Consider the following 17,050-nt stretch of genomic DNA (forward strand, 5'->3'; position numbering starts at 1 on the left):
TCGAAAAATATTTACCGACAGACAATTTTTTGTACCTGTTTATTTGACGAATTGAAAAAAATAAGGCACCGATAAAAGGTCCTGAGAAGAAGTATATTTTAGAATTCGATGCTGCGGTGGTTGTAACCGAAGTGAAAACAGTTACCTAAAAGTACTTCGATTTGGCAATGCTGCAGGCAAAGATCAGAAATAAATATTTTTACACAACAGCCCATAAATCGACAAAACACTGTACAATTTCAAAACACTGGCCGTGAAACTCTTCCAACTTTTTGTAGCTTTCAATCAGCCTAAAAAGATAGGTAGTAATCAAGAAGTTAATAATTTTTGTTTATTTTAATTAGTTTAAATAAAACAATACATCTCGTATTATTAAAGTACTACCTACTTAGATGTCAACAAAATATAAAAAAGTTTTTTTTTAAGAATTAAGTACTTCCTCGTTATTTCCATATACTTCAACATGGTCCGATTTACCTTGTTTGTTTTTGCGATTATCATAACTCTGAGCAATGCCATTTATATACCACATTACATATGGTTAACACCTAAGTTGGTAAGTTAATGTCTACATATTTTATAAGTATAATAAACACATTTAAAATTTTTAATGTTATTTTTTCTTCTTTTTATGTAGGCATGACTCCCTGTGTTTTAATGTGCCTCCAGTAAGTTGTCGTTCCATCGTTTTCGGGGTCTTCCTACTGATCGTCTTCTTATTGTCTCTTACCGTCTTTACTAATTTTTTTGTTATCATTCGGCTTATGTGATCATTCCATTCTCATCATTATCATATAACGGGGGTCCTACGGCGATTGCCGCTTCCCGCATTTCAGCCTCCATCTTTTCCTATCTCTCCAATCTCCCTCTTCTAAGCCTCTAGATTGCATTGTTTTTGTAATTTCTCTTCTCCAGGAATTTGGTGGTCTTCCCCTTTTCCTTCTTTCTGGCGGAACATACATTAAGGCTTTCTTTGGCCACCGCTCCTCCTCCATTCTCATCACATGACCATACCATTGTAATTGCCTTCCTTGTATTCTATCTGAAAGAGTATCTCTAATTCCTGTACGGTTTCGTATTTCCTCATTCCTGATTCTTTCCATTCTCGATACTCGACATGACCTTCTAAGATAATCCATTTCCACAACGTCTACTTTATCTCGTTCATTCTTTGTCATCGTCCAACATTCGGCACCATATGTGGTAATTGGTTCTACAATTGCTCTGTATACGCGAAGTTTGGTATGCATCTTTATTTTATTAGACCACAGTAATGAATTCAATATTCGGATGCATTTTTTCCCTTGGGTTATTCGGTTTTGTACATCTATCTTAACTCTGCCATCTGCTGATATGATGCTTCCTAGATATTTATACTGGTGGCAGCCTTTTATGACTGCGTTTTCAAGCCTCAGATCTGTGGTATTTCCTCCAATTTTTAAATATTCTGTTTTGCTTATGTTTACAGTTAGCCCCCATTTGGCATATTCCTCAAATAATTTTCGATTCATATAATTTATATCTTCCTTATCGGTTGCAACCACCACCTGATCATCCGCAAACAACAATGTATACAGAGTTTCTTGTCTTACTTCGATGCCCATAAATCTACATTTATTTCTCCAATTCCTCAATGCTTCTTGGACGTATATTTTAAAGAGTGTCGGTGACAAACAGCATCCTTGCTTTAGGCCTTTAGTGACTTTAAATTCATTTGAGGTTCTGGTTCCAATTTTTACACAACTAACTGCATTTTCGGATCATTCCATTCTACTTTTCTATTTTTTTACCTAGTCCTTGATGTTCTCCACCTTGCACCTACGTCGTATAGCTGTACTTCTGGCTCTGTCCCATAGTATTTTTATACTTCTAGATCTGTCCCATAATGCTTTTCCATCAAGTGTTTTTATTTCTGCTATTTCTAACATTCTTTTTGTCCTTTCTGTGCTATGTCGTGTTTCTGCCGCGTATGTCATTATTGGTCTGATGACCTACAGCTTTGTTTGCTTTATTCACTTAATCTTTTATTTCTGTTTTGAGCTTTCCGTAGCTAGAAAATGTGATAACTAATATTTAAACTTTATCACTTCTGACCTTGCTCCAATAAACATCTAAGTAAATCTGCTGCTATAACCATGCATTTTGTCTTTTTTGGGGAAATTAACGTAGTAAATTTTCTCGCGGTTATATTAAATTGATGCAACATGCGTTGTAAATGATCTTTACTTTGAGAAAGTAGTATTGCATCGTATGCATAGTAGATTAATATAAGTTGTTTTTCTCCTATTTGGTATCCTTTGTTAGTTCTTACTTTTTTGATTTATTTCATTATTAATAGATGCATATCTCCCAGGCAATACACTGCCTGGGGTGATTGGGAGTGGATTGAGTAGCTCTCTGGTTACCAAAATTGGTACTAAGCCCGGATAAAATATGGAGAGTGATTGGCAAGGTTACTAGCAAGGTAGCAACCTATATATATATATATATATATATATATATATATATATATATATATATATATATATATATATATATATATATATAGGTTGCTACCTATTTAGAGATTCTACAGTATTCACTGCCTTCCCTCGCTCAACCGTTTCCATCACTCTCTGTTGTTCCATTCTCCATCGTTTAGTCCTCTCTTACTCATGGCGTCGTCTACTTCGTTCCTCCAGGATTTTCGGGGTCGTCCTCTTTTCCTCCTTCCTATGGGGCTCCATTCGGCTATTTTCTTTATCCATCTCCTGTCGCTAGTTCTTCTTACATGTCCATACCACTTTAGTCTTTTTTGTTCTATATATGTTAGTATGTCTGTTTCTATTGATGTTCTTTGCTTTATTTCGTCATTACTTCTCCTATCCATTCTTGTTACTCTGCAGCATCTTCGCAGACATTCCATCTCTGTTGCTACTATCTTACTGCTGTTTTTCTTGTTTATAATCCAATTTTCAGCCCCATATGTCATAATACTGGATTCACTAATGTTTTATAAATCTGCGTTTTTGTCTTCATATTTAGGTGTCTATCCCACCATACTGAGTTAAGTTGTCGGATTGCTGTTCTTGTTTGTCCTAATCTTTGTGTAATTTCTTCCTCTGTTGTTGCCTTTTTCGTGATTATAAACCCCAGGTATTTGAATTTATCCTTTCCTTTGATTGTTACGTTGTCATCAATCTGTAGATCTTCTATATCTTCTTCACTTGTAGCAACGCTTGTAGATAGGTACTCTGTTTTCGCGAGGTTAATATCTAGGCCAGCCTTAGTATATTCTTCTTGTAGTTTCTTCATCATGTAGCCGAGGTCGTCTTGGTCTTGTGCAATCACTACTTGATCGTCTGCAAAACTTAATGTATATAGGTATTCGTTCCGTACTGGTACTCCCATGCCTTCGTATTTTCTTTTCCATGTAGTCAAGGCTTTCTCTAAGTATATTTTGAATAGGGTTGGAGATGTAGAACAGCCCTGCAGGAGCTCTTTTGTTGTGGTGAAGTCTCCTATGATTAACAAGGAAAAGACAGTTAAGATTTTATTTCACGTATAGGGAGCTTGCGCATCCGTTTATACGTATTTCAGCCCAATAGGCATCATCAGAACGGCTTTCGCAAGCGCTCTGAACGTGAAATAATTCTTCTCTGTCTTAGGAAGCAACTATAACATGGCTTCGTATAGACGCAATGTAGCGACATCTGATAATAAAATCGTAGACTAATTTTCGAAACCAAATTCAAGAATTCCGCTTTAATCTGTGCCTTCTAAGAATTGCAAGGCAAAAACAGACGTTGATAAAGGTGTTAAGAGAGACATGGGGAATCTAAAACTTGCATTCCACAACATATCTTTTCAACTAAGCAAAATTCTTAGCGAATTGGTTTCTAGTACTCGTACAGAGTATATCGAAATAACAAGGAAAAGACAGTTAAGATTTTATTTCACGTATAGGGAGCTTGCGCATCCGTTTATACGTATTTCAGCCCAATAGGCATCATCAGAACGGCTTTCGCAAGCGCTCTGAACGTGAAATAATTCTTCTCTGTCTTAGGAAGCAACTATAACATGGCTTCGTATAGACGCAATGTAGCGACATCTGATAATAAAATCGTAGACTAATTTTCAAAACCAAATTCAAGAATTCCGCTTTAATCAGTGCCTTCTAAGAATTGCAAGGCAAAAACAGACGTTGATAAAGGTGTTAAGAGAGACATGGGGAATCTAAAACTTGCATTCCACAACATATCTTTTCAACTAAGCAAAATTCTTAGCGAATTGGTTTCTAGTACTATTTCTCCTATGATTCTTGTTCCCATTTTAATGGACACTTTATTTTCTTTATACAGAGCTTTTGTAGCTTCTATAAGTTCCGTCTGTATTTCTAATTTGTACATTGCCTCCCATAGTTCTGACCTTGGTACAGAGTCATACGCCTTTCTCAGGTCCACAAATGCCAAGTGTATATCTCTATTTTTTGCTTTTTTCTTTTCCAACAGTTGTTCCAGTGTGTATATGTGATCTATGCATGATCTTCCTGCCGTGAAGCCTGCCTGATCCTCTCCGATTTTGCCTTTTATCGCTTGCTCTATCGTTTCTCGCAGTATCTTCCCATATAATCTTCCTATTGATGATATAACGCTTATTCCTCTGTAGTTTTCGCATCGTTTTCTATCTCCTTTCTTAAATATAGATGTCATATATGCCGCCGTCCATTTCTTTGGGAGCTGTTCTCCATTTATGGCTTTCTGAAATGTCCATTGTATCATCCGGTGTAATTTTTTTGATCCGTATTTTATAAGCTCAGGTGAGATGCCTCCAGGTCCCGGTGCTTTCTTATTTTTGATTGCTTTTATTGCCGTTCTCATTTCCCTATCTGTTTCCTATTTCTATTTCTTGTTGTGGGAATCTGCTTCGTCTTCGCCTGTTTTCTTTTCCAATGAATTGTGGTCTTTGTTTTGTTAATAGTTCCTTGTAGTCCTTCCATTCTTTGTCCTGTATATTTCCCAATTTAATTTTTTTCTTTTGAGTTTTGTTTCAATCCTCTCAGTACTTTCCATGACTCCGAAGTTCTTGTACCTCCTATATATGTTTCAATATTTAAGCAGATTCTTTCCCATTCTTCATTATTTTGCTGTGTTATTTATTTTTTTACTTCTCTATCTTTTTCTCTATATTCTTTATAAACTTCATCGTTGTTTGTAGTCAGCCATTTTCTGTATAGTTGCTTTTTTTCTTGAATTATTCTTTTTGTTGTTTCATTTATTTCATAATAGTGCTGTTTATTTGTTATATGTTCTTTTTCCCCAAGGGCTTTGAATGCTGCTTGCTTTATACTCGCCTTTATATGCTCGTATATTTATTCGATGTTGCCGTATCTAAATTCTATTAATTTTTGGTCTAGACGTTGTTGGTATAGTTCTCTTATTGATTGTTCTTGGAGTAGTTCTATATTGTATTGTTTTTCTCTTATAGTGTTCAACGGTTCTTCTGTTTAGGGGTCTTGTTATGTTTCCAATTAATGCTCATTTTTGCTGTCAGTAGTCTATGGTCCGTAGCAACCTACTGATCGTAAAAAAATATATTCTTTAAAGAAAGAGTGTACAGCTTCGGAACAGAATTGATAATATGAAGATAACTACGGCAAGAAATAAGGACAAGCGAAAAATATTTAAAATCTAGGTGAGAATTACTACATGGAATATCTGGTATATACTTATAATACAGAAAAAGAATATCAGAAAAGATGCTAACAATGAAATATTAAAAAACGATAGCATCCAGGAAAACTGGGAAAACTCAAAAATAACATATTAAACTTAGCAACAGAATGACTTGGAGAGAGGAAAGTAACAAACACTAACATACCAAAAAAGAAAACCCCGTGGTTAAGAGAGGAAGTGAAGACAAAATGCTGAGAAAACAAGAAAGCTTTTATATAATACAGAACACAACAACCTAACAGACATAAATCCACTATAAGGTAATTAGAAATAAAACGAATACTTTAGTTTTAAGTTAATTAAATATGTAAATTAGTAAGAATATCAAGAAAAACATTAAACTGTGAAATATTTATTGTCCACGGAGAATACTTAGGGCCAATCCACCACCTGCGTTTTCCTGATCATGGATATTTTTGTAAAAGGTTAGGTTAAAACAATGCAAAATTGCCATTTGATTTTAAAACTGAAGGTAAAGCTTGGCAAATTATATAGAAAAGTGACACAAATTTACTGAAAAACATAAAAAATCCTTTTAAATAAAAGCCTATGAAGTTATTTTTGATAATACGCTGCTTAATTATAGCTTCAAAAGTCGATTTTTTAAAAATTCCTTCAAAATCATACAGGTGTACGCTCAAACCTACAGCGATGAAGATATTGAACATTTCTACGAATAACAACAGCTATGGAAGAAAAGAAATCAAAATTAACGCTAATAATCGGGGACTTCAATACCAAAATAGGGGAACAACTATATAAAGAAGAATACAAAGTAGGACACCATGGATACGGCAAAAGAAATGATAGAGGACACACATTGATGAATTACTTGGAGGAGAAGCAAATATATGCAATGAATACATTCTTTAAGAAAAAACCCCAAAAAAATGGACATGGATTAGTCCCAATGGTGAAACTAAAACAAAATTACTTATATTCTTTTTCTTTATTTAATTTAACTAGTTGTCCCAAATATACATATTATTTTACTTGTTCTATAGTTGTTTGTGCAATTATAATTATTAATTAGTCTTCTGGTTTGTTGGTCATAATTTTCGTTTTATTATAATTCATTTGTATACCTATTTTTGTTGATTCGCTATTTAATTCATCCATCATATTTTGTAATTCTTCCCTTTTATCTGTTATTAATACAATATTGTCTGCATATCTCAAGTGATTCAAGTACTGGCCATTTATGTTAATACCCCGTTTTTCCCATTGTAAGTTCTTCATAACATCTGCCAAAGTTTGACTGAACAGTTTGGGTGATATAGTGTCACCCTGTCTGACTCCTCGCCCTATCTTATATTCAATGTCCCACCTAATCGAATGCTTTTTCAAAGTCTACAAATGCCATGTACATTCAGGTTTGATATTCGTTGGCCTTTTCAATTGATATTTTTATCGTAAGCAGATGGTCGCTTGCATTGAATCCTTTTCTAAAACTGGCTTGCTCTCTTGACTGATCTAAGTTGTTAATCTGTTTGTTAGTAGTTTAGTTAACGGTGTGTACATTATATTCAGTAGCGTTATGGGCCTATAGTTTTTCAGATATTTTCTATCGCCTTTCTTAAATAGTAATAGTGTTATTTCCTCGTTCAATGCGGTGGGTATTTGTTTTGTGTTCAATATTTTATTCATAAGTACATAAAGTACTTCCACCATAGTTTGCCCCCCCCCATTTTTTAGCATTTCCACAGTTATTCCTTCTTCCCCAGGAGATTTGTAATTCTTCATTTCTTTGAGTGCCTTTTTTATTTAATTTTTACCGATTTCTGGTTGTAGGTTAGAGTTAACGTTCTTTATTTTCAGTTGTAACTAGTTACGGATTTCTTGGGTTGGTTTTTGTTCTGTTTTATTGAGATAAAACTCCACTCCTTCTTTGTTCTTTATGCTGTTAATTTGTGTGTTTACAAGGTTCTGATTTAAGCACTTTATGTTTCTATTTTTTTCAATTGTTTTGTCTATCTTTTTTTCCTGTACTCTCCGTTTACACTCCTTGATATTTTTTCTAATAGTTTTGATTATTTCTTTGTATTCCATTTTATTTCTCTCCCCTTGGTCTAGTAATGTTCTTCTTGTGTTTATAAAAATCTTTGTTTCCTGGGATATGAAACTTTCATTAGAGTTTCAGTAAATATCATGTTTATTTCATTGATATGTTTGTGTTCTATATCTTCCTTGGTCGGTAATATTTCCTTTATGCTCTCTTTGTACGTCTGTTTTTCTTGTTTAAGTTTTTTCATGTCTAATTTTTGATTATTTTCCATTTTCTTTCTTGTTTCAAATCTACTATCAATGATCAGCTTGGCTCGAACTAGTCTGTGGTCGCTACCAGTAGTTGAGAAGCGATTTAGGGCTGTTACGTCTTTGAAAGAATATAATTAATTTTGATTTAGTTTCACCATTGGGACTAATTCATGTCCATTTTCTTTGGGGTTTTTTCTTAAAGAATGTATTCATTGCATATATTTGCTTCTCCTCCAAGTAATTCATCAATGTGTGTCCTCTATCATTTCTTTTGCCGTATCCATGGTGTCTTACTTTGTATTCTTCTTTATATAGTTGTTCCCCTATTTTGGTATTGAAGTCCCCGATTATTAGCGTTAATTTTTCTTTTTCTTCTTTTTTTTTTCTTCCATAGCTGTTGGGAATCTTTGTCTTGGCAGATGGTAATATGTTTGGTATGCGATTTTTCTGTCGGTGTTGAAGACAGTCTCTATTTTGTGTTTTCTCAGGACCCTGCTTATCTTCTCTGTTGTGCCTTTAATATACGGTAGAGTGGTTTTGGCAATCGGTTTTTCGTCTTCTTTTATTTCTTTTGTTGTTTTTTGTGGTCTTCGTGCCTTTTCGATTCTGTGTGTGGAAAAGCCGTTGTTTTTTAACGCTTTTGTAACTTTCTGCATTTCTTCTTTCTTGTATTCTTCGTCTGTTAGTCGTTCAGATCTTATAGTCAGAGTTTTTATGACTGAATTCAATTGTGCAGGATAGTGGTGTGAATCTGCATGTAGGTATCTGTCAGTGTGAGTTGGTTTTCGATACACTGTATATCCAATGTTGCCGTTTTCTTTCTTTATTATTAAGACGTCTAGGAAAGGTAGTTGTTGATTACTTTCTAATTCCATCGTAAACTTGATCTTGGGATGGATACTGTTAATGTATTCTAGAAATGCAGTAAGTTTGTCTACTCCATGTGTCCATATGATGAAAGTGTCGTGCACATATCTAAGCCATAGTTTGGGTTTATATTCTGCTGTTCTTATTGCCCGTTCCTCTATGTCTTGCATAAAAAGATTTGCTATCACGGGAGATAGCGGTGAACCCATCGGTGCCCCTTTAAACTTGTTTGTACCGTTATGTGTGAAGTTAAACCGGGTGTGAGTTAAGTACAACTCACGTATCGTTTAATGTGTTAAATGCTTCCCGGTATAGTTGAGATTTTATCGCTTTTGTACGTGGGTATAGGAAGTACTATATACCAATACACCATACAAACCATACCGAATGATACTAAGAAATGTCAATCTATTATTAAAAATTGTCCGTTGGAGAAGGCCTGGTCTACGACTCATGTGATAATGCTTTACTATGTCTACTCCATTTTCTCAATAGCTCTTAATAATGCTTTACTCTACTTTAGTGTTACTTCGCCTTTAGTATTAACCATAAGTGATCCACTCACCTAAGCTACTCTCACACACTTGTCTTTATCCTATCCAGTATTAGCATACAAACAGAATATGCTTTGTAGTATCTTTATACTCTGTTTAAAAATGCACGTACATTTCAGCCTCTACTGTACCCTATTACTTCAGATGAAAGTCGAATCAACCATTTCTCGTAAATATTTTAGCTTACATTCCGTTTTCACGGCCGACCTACATCTTGAAATTGATGATGAGATGCAGAATTCAGTCAGTTTTCACCATCGCTTCTGTCAATTACCTTTGCATTTATTCATTCGTTACTTTCACCTAGTATTTTATCTTTCTTTCTTTCTTTCCATCTCTAGTAATTCGTCTTTATGTTAGTGATCAAATCTAATGAACGAAGTATAGATCGTTCGCATGGATTCTTTTAGAAATATTTACCGACAGATAATTTTTTAGATGTATTAGAATGAAACAAGGTAGTGATAAAAGGTTATGAAAAAAATTGCATTATCAAATCCATTGCGGTGATTGTTATAATCGAAGTGAATACATTATCAGCAAGCGCGTCGCATTTGGCAATGCTAAAGAAGAACGTCAAAAATTAATAACTTCACACAATCGCCCATAAAATAATGTACTATTTCAAAACACTGGCCGCGAAACCGGTTTAACTTCTTGAAGATATCAATCAATTATCTCCCTACAAGATATGTAACAATAAACAAATTGGTAATTTTTGTTTATTTTAATTAGTTTGAATAAAACAATACACCTCGTGTTATTAAAGCTCTACCTACTTACATATTAACAAATTATAAAATCATCTTTTTTTTTAAATTAATTATTACATCGTTATTGCTATACTATACTTTAACATGTTCCGATTTACCTTGTTTGTTTTTGCGATTATCATAACGCTGAGCAATGCCATTTATAGACCACAGTACGTATTGTTAACACATAAGTTGGTAAGTTAATATGTCTATGTATTTTATACATTTACAAGTATAGTAAGCACATTTCAAATCTTTAGTTATTTGTTTTTCTTCTTCTGTCTATGTTGACATGGCTCTGTCTGCTTTTCAATGTGCCTCCAGTAAGTTGTCCGTTGTTATTTCATCGTTTTTGTGATCCTCCTACTGATCGTCTTTCTTTTGGAAAACCGTCTCTTACCATCTTTACTATCTATTTGTTGTCTACTGCACGTCTACAATATGGATCGGGTGAATTTTGGTGCAGAAAATACGAAATGAAGGAAGAAATTCCCATACTTTTCCTTTGCAAAGAGAAAATTCTTGACATGAGGCTGGTGAAACAAGTATTAGCCAGGATAAAAAATCTCGTATACTGCCTACAAGAAAATTGCTGACTTTTCTACTTTTGAGGTAAATATATCAACAGCAAGGAATTGTTAATAAAAAAAAGGTCTTTAATAAGGAAAGTAACTGAAAATTATAGAAAACAAGACAAAAAAAAAAACAAGACAAGAACTTCAGCAAGATTCAAATTCTCGAGAGTTATTTTGTTTATTGTCTATGAACACTGTCGAAAACCACTTACATATTCTACTGGATGTAATGAAAATAAATCACACTTGATTTGAAAATTGGATTTAATTTGACGTTTTGTTTTTACCCCTAAAATCGTCAAATATAATGTATTTTCCTATTAAAATTTTAATTGGTTCTTTTTAAAAAACAACATAATATAAAAATGTCACCCAAAAAGACTTTTACAAGTCCATTCTACTTTTTTATTTCTTACCCAATCCTTGATGTTCTTCACCTTGCATCTGAGTCGTATATCTGTACTTCTAGTTCTATCTCATAGTGTTTTACCATCACTTTTTTCAGTGTTTGCATCTCTGCTGTTTCTAACATTATTTTTGTCCTCTCTGTGTCAGATCATGTTTTTGCCTCGTGTGTCATTATTGGTCTGATGACTGTTTTGTAAATTCTGCCTTTTATTTCTTTCCTGATGTTTTATTTCTCCATGTTGTTTCATGAACGACTTGAGAAGATGGTTTGACCGCTTATGAACAGAAATCTTTCGTGCAGCAGTTTCCAAAGCTACAATTGCCACTTGGATCATTAACATTAAAAAAGAGGAGGCGCAATAAGAAGAAGAAGATATTGTTTTATTCAGGCAACCTCCGGGTCCGCTTGCTCTATTCACTTGATCTTTTACTTCTGTTTCGAGCTCTCGGTAGCTAGAAAATGTGATGCCTAGATATTTAAACTCCATTACTTGTTCTATTATCTCTGACCTTCCAGTTCCTTCCTGTTCTTCTAACAGTTATAAAAGATTGATGCAACATATGTTTTAAATCATCTTCACTTTTAAATAGTAGTATTGCGTTATCTATATAGCAAATTATTTTAAGTTGTTTTCTTTCCATTTGGTATCTATTTTCAGTTCTTACTTTTTTATTATTTCATTTGTAATCAGGTTGAACAATAGATACATATCCCTTAGGCAATAGACTTTTTGGGGTAATAGCGGGTGCATTGAGTAACTCGGCGGTAACACGGCTGGCCCTAAGCCTGGATAAAATGTGGAGGGTGATTGGCAAGGTAAGCAACTTACCAATCGTTAAAATATATATTGCTCAAACAAACAATATAAATTCTCGGAACAAGTTTGATACTATAAAAATGACACAGCAATAAATAAGACCAAGCAAAAAATATCCAAAAACTAGATGAGAATTATTACATGGAATATCAGATAAAAATATAGGTAGCGACCGTAGCCTAGTATTATGTAAAATAAGAGTCATCATGACGTACCTTAGACCTAAGAAAGCGGCACCAACACAAACAAAAATTAAAGACAAAGGACTCTATACGGAATCCACGGAATATTTATACAGGAAAAGAATATCAGAGAAGATCTCTGGGAATATTAAAAAACGATAACATCGAGGAAAGCTAAGAAAACCGAAAAATAACATAATTAATGCAGTAACAGAATCACGACGAAAAAGGAAAGTAACAAATCAATGATAACACCCTATCAAGAAAGAAAACCTCATGGTTTAAAGAGGAAGTGAAGACAAAATTCGAAGAAAAGAAGCAAGCCTTTTTACAATACAGAACAAAACAAACCAACAGGCATAAAACCACTATAAAGGAATTAGAAATGAAACGAATACTTTAGTTTAAAGTTATTTAAAGATTTAAATTAGTCAATTTTCGTCAATTTTTGTATGAGTATGGAAACTATTTACCTCTTAAGAAAGTTTAATTAACGTATTCAAGTTGGATTGTTCATTCTCTGAGTAGTCTAATGTGTTTTGTTATTTCTTTTTTATCTTTGTACATTTTTGATTTTAACCGGTGACTGGATGCTAATAAGATTTGGGATAAGAAATATTTTCATTTAAATGTTATTTTTATGTTGTTCTGTATTTTTTTTGTTTTCTTATTAATCGATTTGATATTAAGTTTTTCGATATTTTCAATATATCGCGAAAATTATCACTTTAAATTCGTAAATGTCTCCTTCATCTTTTTTCCTCTATTTGTTCCTCTTCAAGTCTTAATCTCTCTCTCTCTTGTCGTTTCCTCATTGCTGAGGATCGTGATTTCCTACAATGCGGGCTGTCAATTCTCTCCATCTCTTGCGATTTTGGGCTGCTCTCATGGACTCGGAAAACGTCTCTCCAGTGGCTTTCTGTACTTGATCTGACCATCGGATAGGTGAGCGTCCTCTGCCTCTACGTCCTTCTACGTTTCCGCACACAATTAGTCTTTCTAAGTTGTCATTGTCTCTTCTCGCAATGTGGCCAAAAAACTTTAAAACATTTGCAAGACACTGAGAGGAGAGTCTGGTCTGAATGTTTAGCTCTTCGAGAATCGACTGATTGGATCTGTGCTCCGTCCACGAGACGCGTAGGATTCGTCTCCAGCACCACATTTCGAATGCGTCAATCCTTTTTCTATCCTCTGATTTTATTGTCCATGTTTCGGCACCGTAACTGAAGATTGAAAAAATGAGTGTCCGTACCAGTCTCATTTTGAGTTTTTTGGATAAAGAGCGGTCCTTGCATATTTTTGACAGTCGACTCATCGCGTTCTTGGCCATCCCTATTCTTCTGCGAATTTCCGTATGGGAGGAGGCTGCATTGCTTAAGGAAGATCCTAGATACGTGAACTCGTCTACTTTCTCGAATTGATTTAGGGCGCCTGTTGTTTGGAGGATATTCGCGTGGTCCAAAATCATGATTTTTGTTTTCTGATTATTAATCTTGAGCCCACACTTGTTGCTTTCGGTTTCTACTCTCTTTATCAGTCTCGACATCTCCTCTTCAGATGTTGCTATCAGTGTTGTATCGTCTGGGAATCTTAAGTTTGAGATCTTTTTTCCTGCAATGGAGATGCCGCCTCTCCATCCATCGGGTGCGTTCCTTATTATGTATTCTCCATATAAATTGAACAGGTCTGGAGATAGTATGCACCCTTGTAGTACAGCTCTGCTGGTTTTGAAGGTATCAGATTGCTGGTTTTCAATCCTTATTTTAACTGAGTTATCTTCGTATAAGTTTTTAATTAATATTGCCAAATGATCTGGAACTCCCATCTCATGAAGAACTGTCCAGAGAACTTCCCACTTCACACAATCAAATGCCTTTTGGTAGTCTAGAAAACAGATTATTATTGGAATTTTAAATTCGCGGGCCTTTTCTATGAGCTGCCGCATATTAAGGATTTACTCTCTCGTACCCTTCCCTTTGACAAAGCCTGCTTGTTCTTGGGGAATTTGTTTGTCTAAGTATTGTTGCAAACGGCGTTTAATGATTCTTAGTAATATTTTGCTTGGGTGGGAAATCAGTGAGATGGTACGATAATTACTACACTTTGTAGTTGATCCTTTTTTATGGATAGGTATGCACAAAGATGTGCGCCATTCTCTGGGCCAATTTCCGCATCTCCAAATTTTATTACAAAGTTTCCACATTATGTAACATCCTTTGTCTCCCATGTTCTGAAGGAGCTCTCCCGTGATATCATCGCGGCCAGGGGATTTATTCTTCTTGAGGTGAGTTACAGCTTCTTTAATCTCAGACAGCAGAATTTCAGGTTCAGGGTTGTATGCGATGGTTTCGAGGGCTGAAGTGTGGCCTAGATTTACGTGTTCTTCCCTGTAGAGCTCTGAACAATAGTTTTTCCATGGTTCCAACACTCTTTTCGATATCACTTATGATAATACCATGTTTGTCCTCTATTGCATAGTTCTTGGGTTTAAATTCTCTCGCAAGAATTTTCACTTTCCGGAAGAGGTCTTTGGTTTCATTTCGATATCCGTGATTTTCTATTTCTTGACAGATTTCAGAGATGTATTCTTGTTTGTCTTTTCGGCATCTTCGTTGAATATCTCTGGAGAGAGATATGTCTGTTGATCACAGGGGCCAACTTTAAGTTGCTTTCTTTGTTCAATCACTTTCCACGTGTTTCTGCTGATCCACGGTTTAAGTCTTAATACACATCTAATATAAATAGTCTGTACTACTTACAAAAATTAACAAATTAAAATTACCATTTAAGCCAAAAAAAATACCAGAAACTTGAAAACTGAGTCAAAGGAACAATTGTGGTATTATATCCAAATTTTTATAACTATACCCTGGCCGCTGAAAACATGGAATCCAAGGTCGCATGATCGCTGAATGCAAGCATCGACAGGCGCTCGAAACTAGACATTATGGGAAACTGTTTACACCGTCATTATTTGTGTTATGATACTATAACTTAAATTTTTTATGTATCATGATTTGTGTTTCACTTTTGCCGGCTGGTGAATTTTGTGAAAATGTTTAAAATTAATGTAAATCAATAACCTCTAAAAAACGGTATAAATATATTATAGCAACATTGTTAGTTCGTTTTTGTTGAGCGGTGTAAACGTGGGAAAAGTGATAACATAGGAAGAGCAATATTTAAGAGTGCGTGCCATTCACATGATCATTCCATCTTTTCAGCGGCTCAACTATAATAAGTATATTAGAATGCACAATATAATAAATTTTATCAAAACATTTGATAAACAATAAAACATTAAATATGATCAAAGAGTTTTTAAGATTTTAAATTATAAAATAATCTTTTAACCGTTAATAAATATTTTTATTATTTTTCTAAATCCATCTTTTCCCATTTATAGAGAGATATTACTGGACAAGTTAAAGGTGAAGGAGCAATTCAAGTCGATCCTACTAGAATCAAAATTGGAGGTATAAAGGGAACCGTTGGTGGTCAGGCACAAGGACAAGGAGAAGGTTTTCTTGTAATTGAGACCAACAAGGCACGGAGATCCTTTGATCTGTCATAGAATAAATAATGTAAATATAATATGTTTCATTTATACCGGAATATGGAAATTAATAAAGATTATTAAATTATATTTTTTTATTCCTTCAATAACCTTCTTGAGTAAGTTCATTAAATATTTAGAAGCACGTGTAAAAAGATTCAGTCTCTAAATTACTTAATTGCTATTCCCTTATATCCAATAATAATTAACTATCAGGCGTTACTGGTTACAAATAAATATTATTTCTTTCGTCTAACCCGTAATATACTCTACTATATACTATTATACTGTATATATATATATATACATATATATATATATACATATATATATATATATATATATATATATATATATATATATATATATATATATATATATATATTGTTGTGGTATTCAAAATTGAAGAGTAAGAATATTAAATGTACGATGAAATCAATATTTCAGAGATTATAGAAAATAAAAATACTCCGAGATGCCTGGAATTAACCAAAGGTAATCTTAGTCATAAATAATCTTTTGTATAAATACAACAAGTGAATAGTGCGGGTACAATCAATAAAAGTTAACGATGGTTTTTCCCCATAAGCCATAAAGTGTTCCGTAATCCGGGTTTGCGCCATGAACAGGACAATAAAAATAGTTATTAAGTAAATGATTTTTCGGAATATGTAAATACCCAGTAGAAATTAAGTATCTTTGTAGAAATAATATGAATTAGGAAAGTTTGTAGGTATTTCTGATTTTATGTGGGAGTGGTATGCAAATTTCTGATTGGCCGAGAATTTGGAAAGTGGTTATATAAGTGTGTAAAATGAGAGGTTGGATGGATGGATAGATGAGATGAGAGAGTTAGTTAGTTCCAGTTTCTTAAAGTGAATGGTTGGTTTTCGAGGTGATCTCCAGGTGTAGTAAGTGATAAAGAATAAGTTGTGAGTTGGTGAAGTAAGTGTGTCCGACGGTAGTTGATCTGGTACAAATTTGTAACTAAACTTTTCCTACTTGTATTTTACGTATCGCTGTTTATTTCGGAACGAGAGATTAAGTTTGGCGAGAGGAAAAGAGGCTGGCATCATTGGAAAGGTACGTGCATTCGAAGGAGAGCATTGAAGACACTAAATTGCAATATCTTGTTTAATATTGCAAATTACATAGGAGGCTGCTGAGAACTGATAGTTAATTTTGCATAGAACGAGGAATTGGACAACTCAAGGCAGAGGAAGCGTTTCAACGGGAGAAACATTCATAATATATTCAATTTAAGAATTTTGGGTCAAATAATATTATATCATATTAGTAACGTGTGAATAAGTTGTCGATAGTCGAAGGAGATCAAATTTGTCCTGAGAGGGGACACGTAGCTGT

The 17,050-nt window shown here is 34.2% G+C and overlaps 1 long non-coding RNA gene across 1 annotated transcript; it reads left to right on the forward strand.

The window, feature by feature from the left end:
• The first annotated feature begins 405 nt into the window (after positions 1 to 405).
• LOC140446227 (uncharacterized) lies at positions 406 to 15,775 on the forward strand. The gene is made up of 2 exons (XR_011951471.1): positions 406 to 556; positions 15,536 to 15,775. It is a non-coding gene; the product is annotated as an uncharacterized lncRNA (long non-coding RNA).
• The last annotated feature ends 1,275 nt before the right edge of the window (positions 15,776 to 17,050 follow it).

This window comes from Diabrotica undecimpunctata, chromosome 7, assembly GCF_040954645.1.
Source record: "Diabrotica undecimpunctata isolate CICGRU chromosome 7, icDiaUnde3, whole genome shotgun sequence".
Lineage (NCBI taxonomy): Eukaryota > Metazoa > Arthropoda > Insecta > Coleoptera > Chrysomelidae > Diabrotica > Diabrotica undecimpunctata.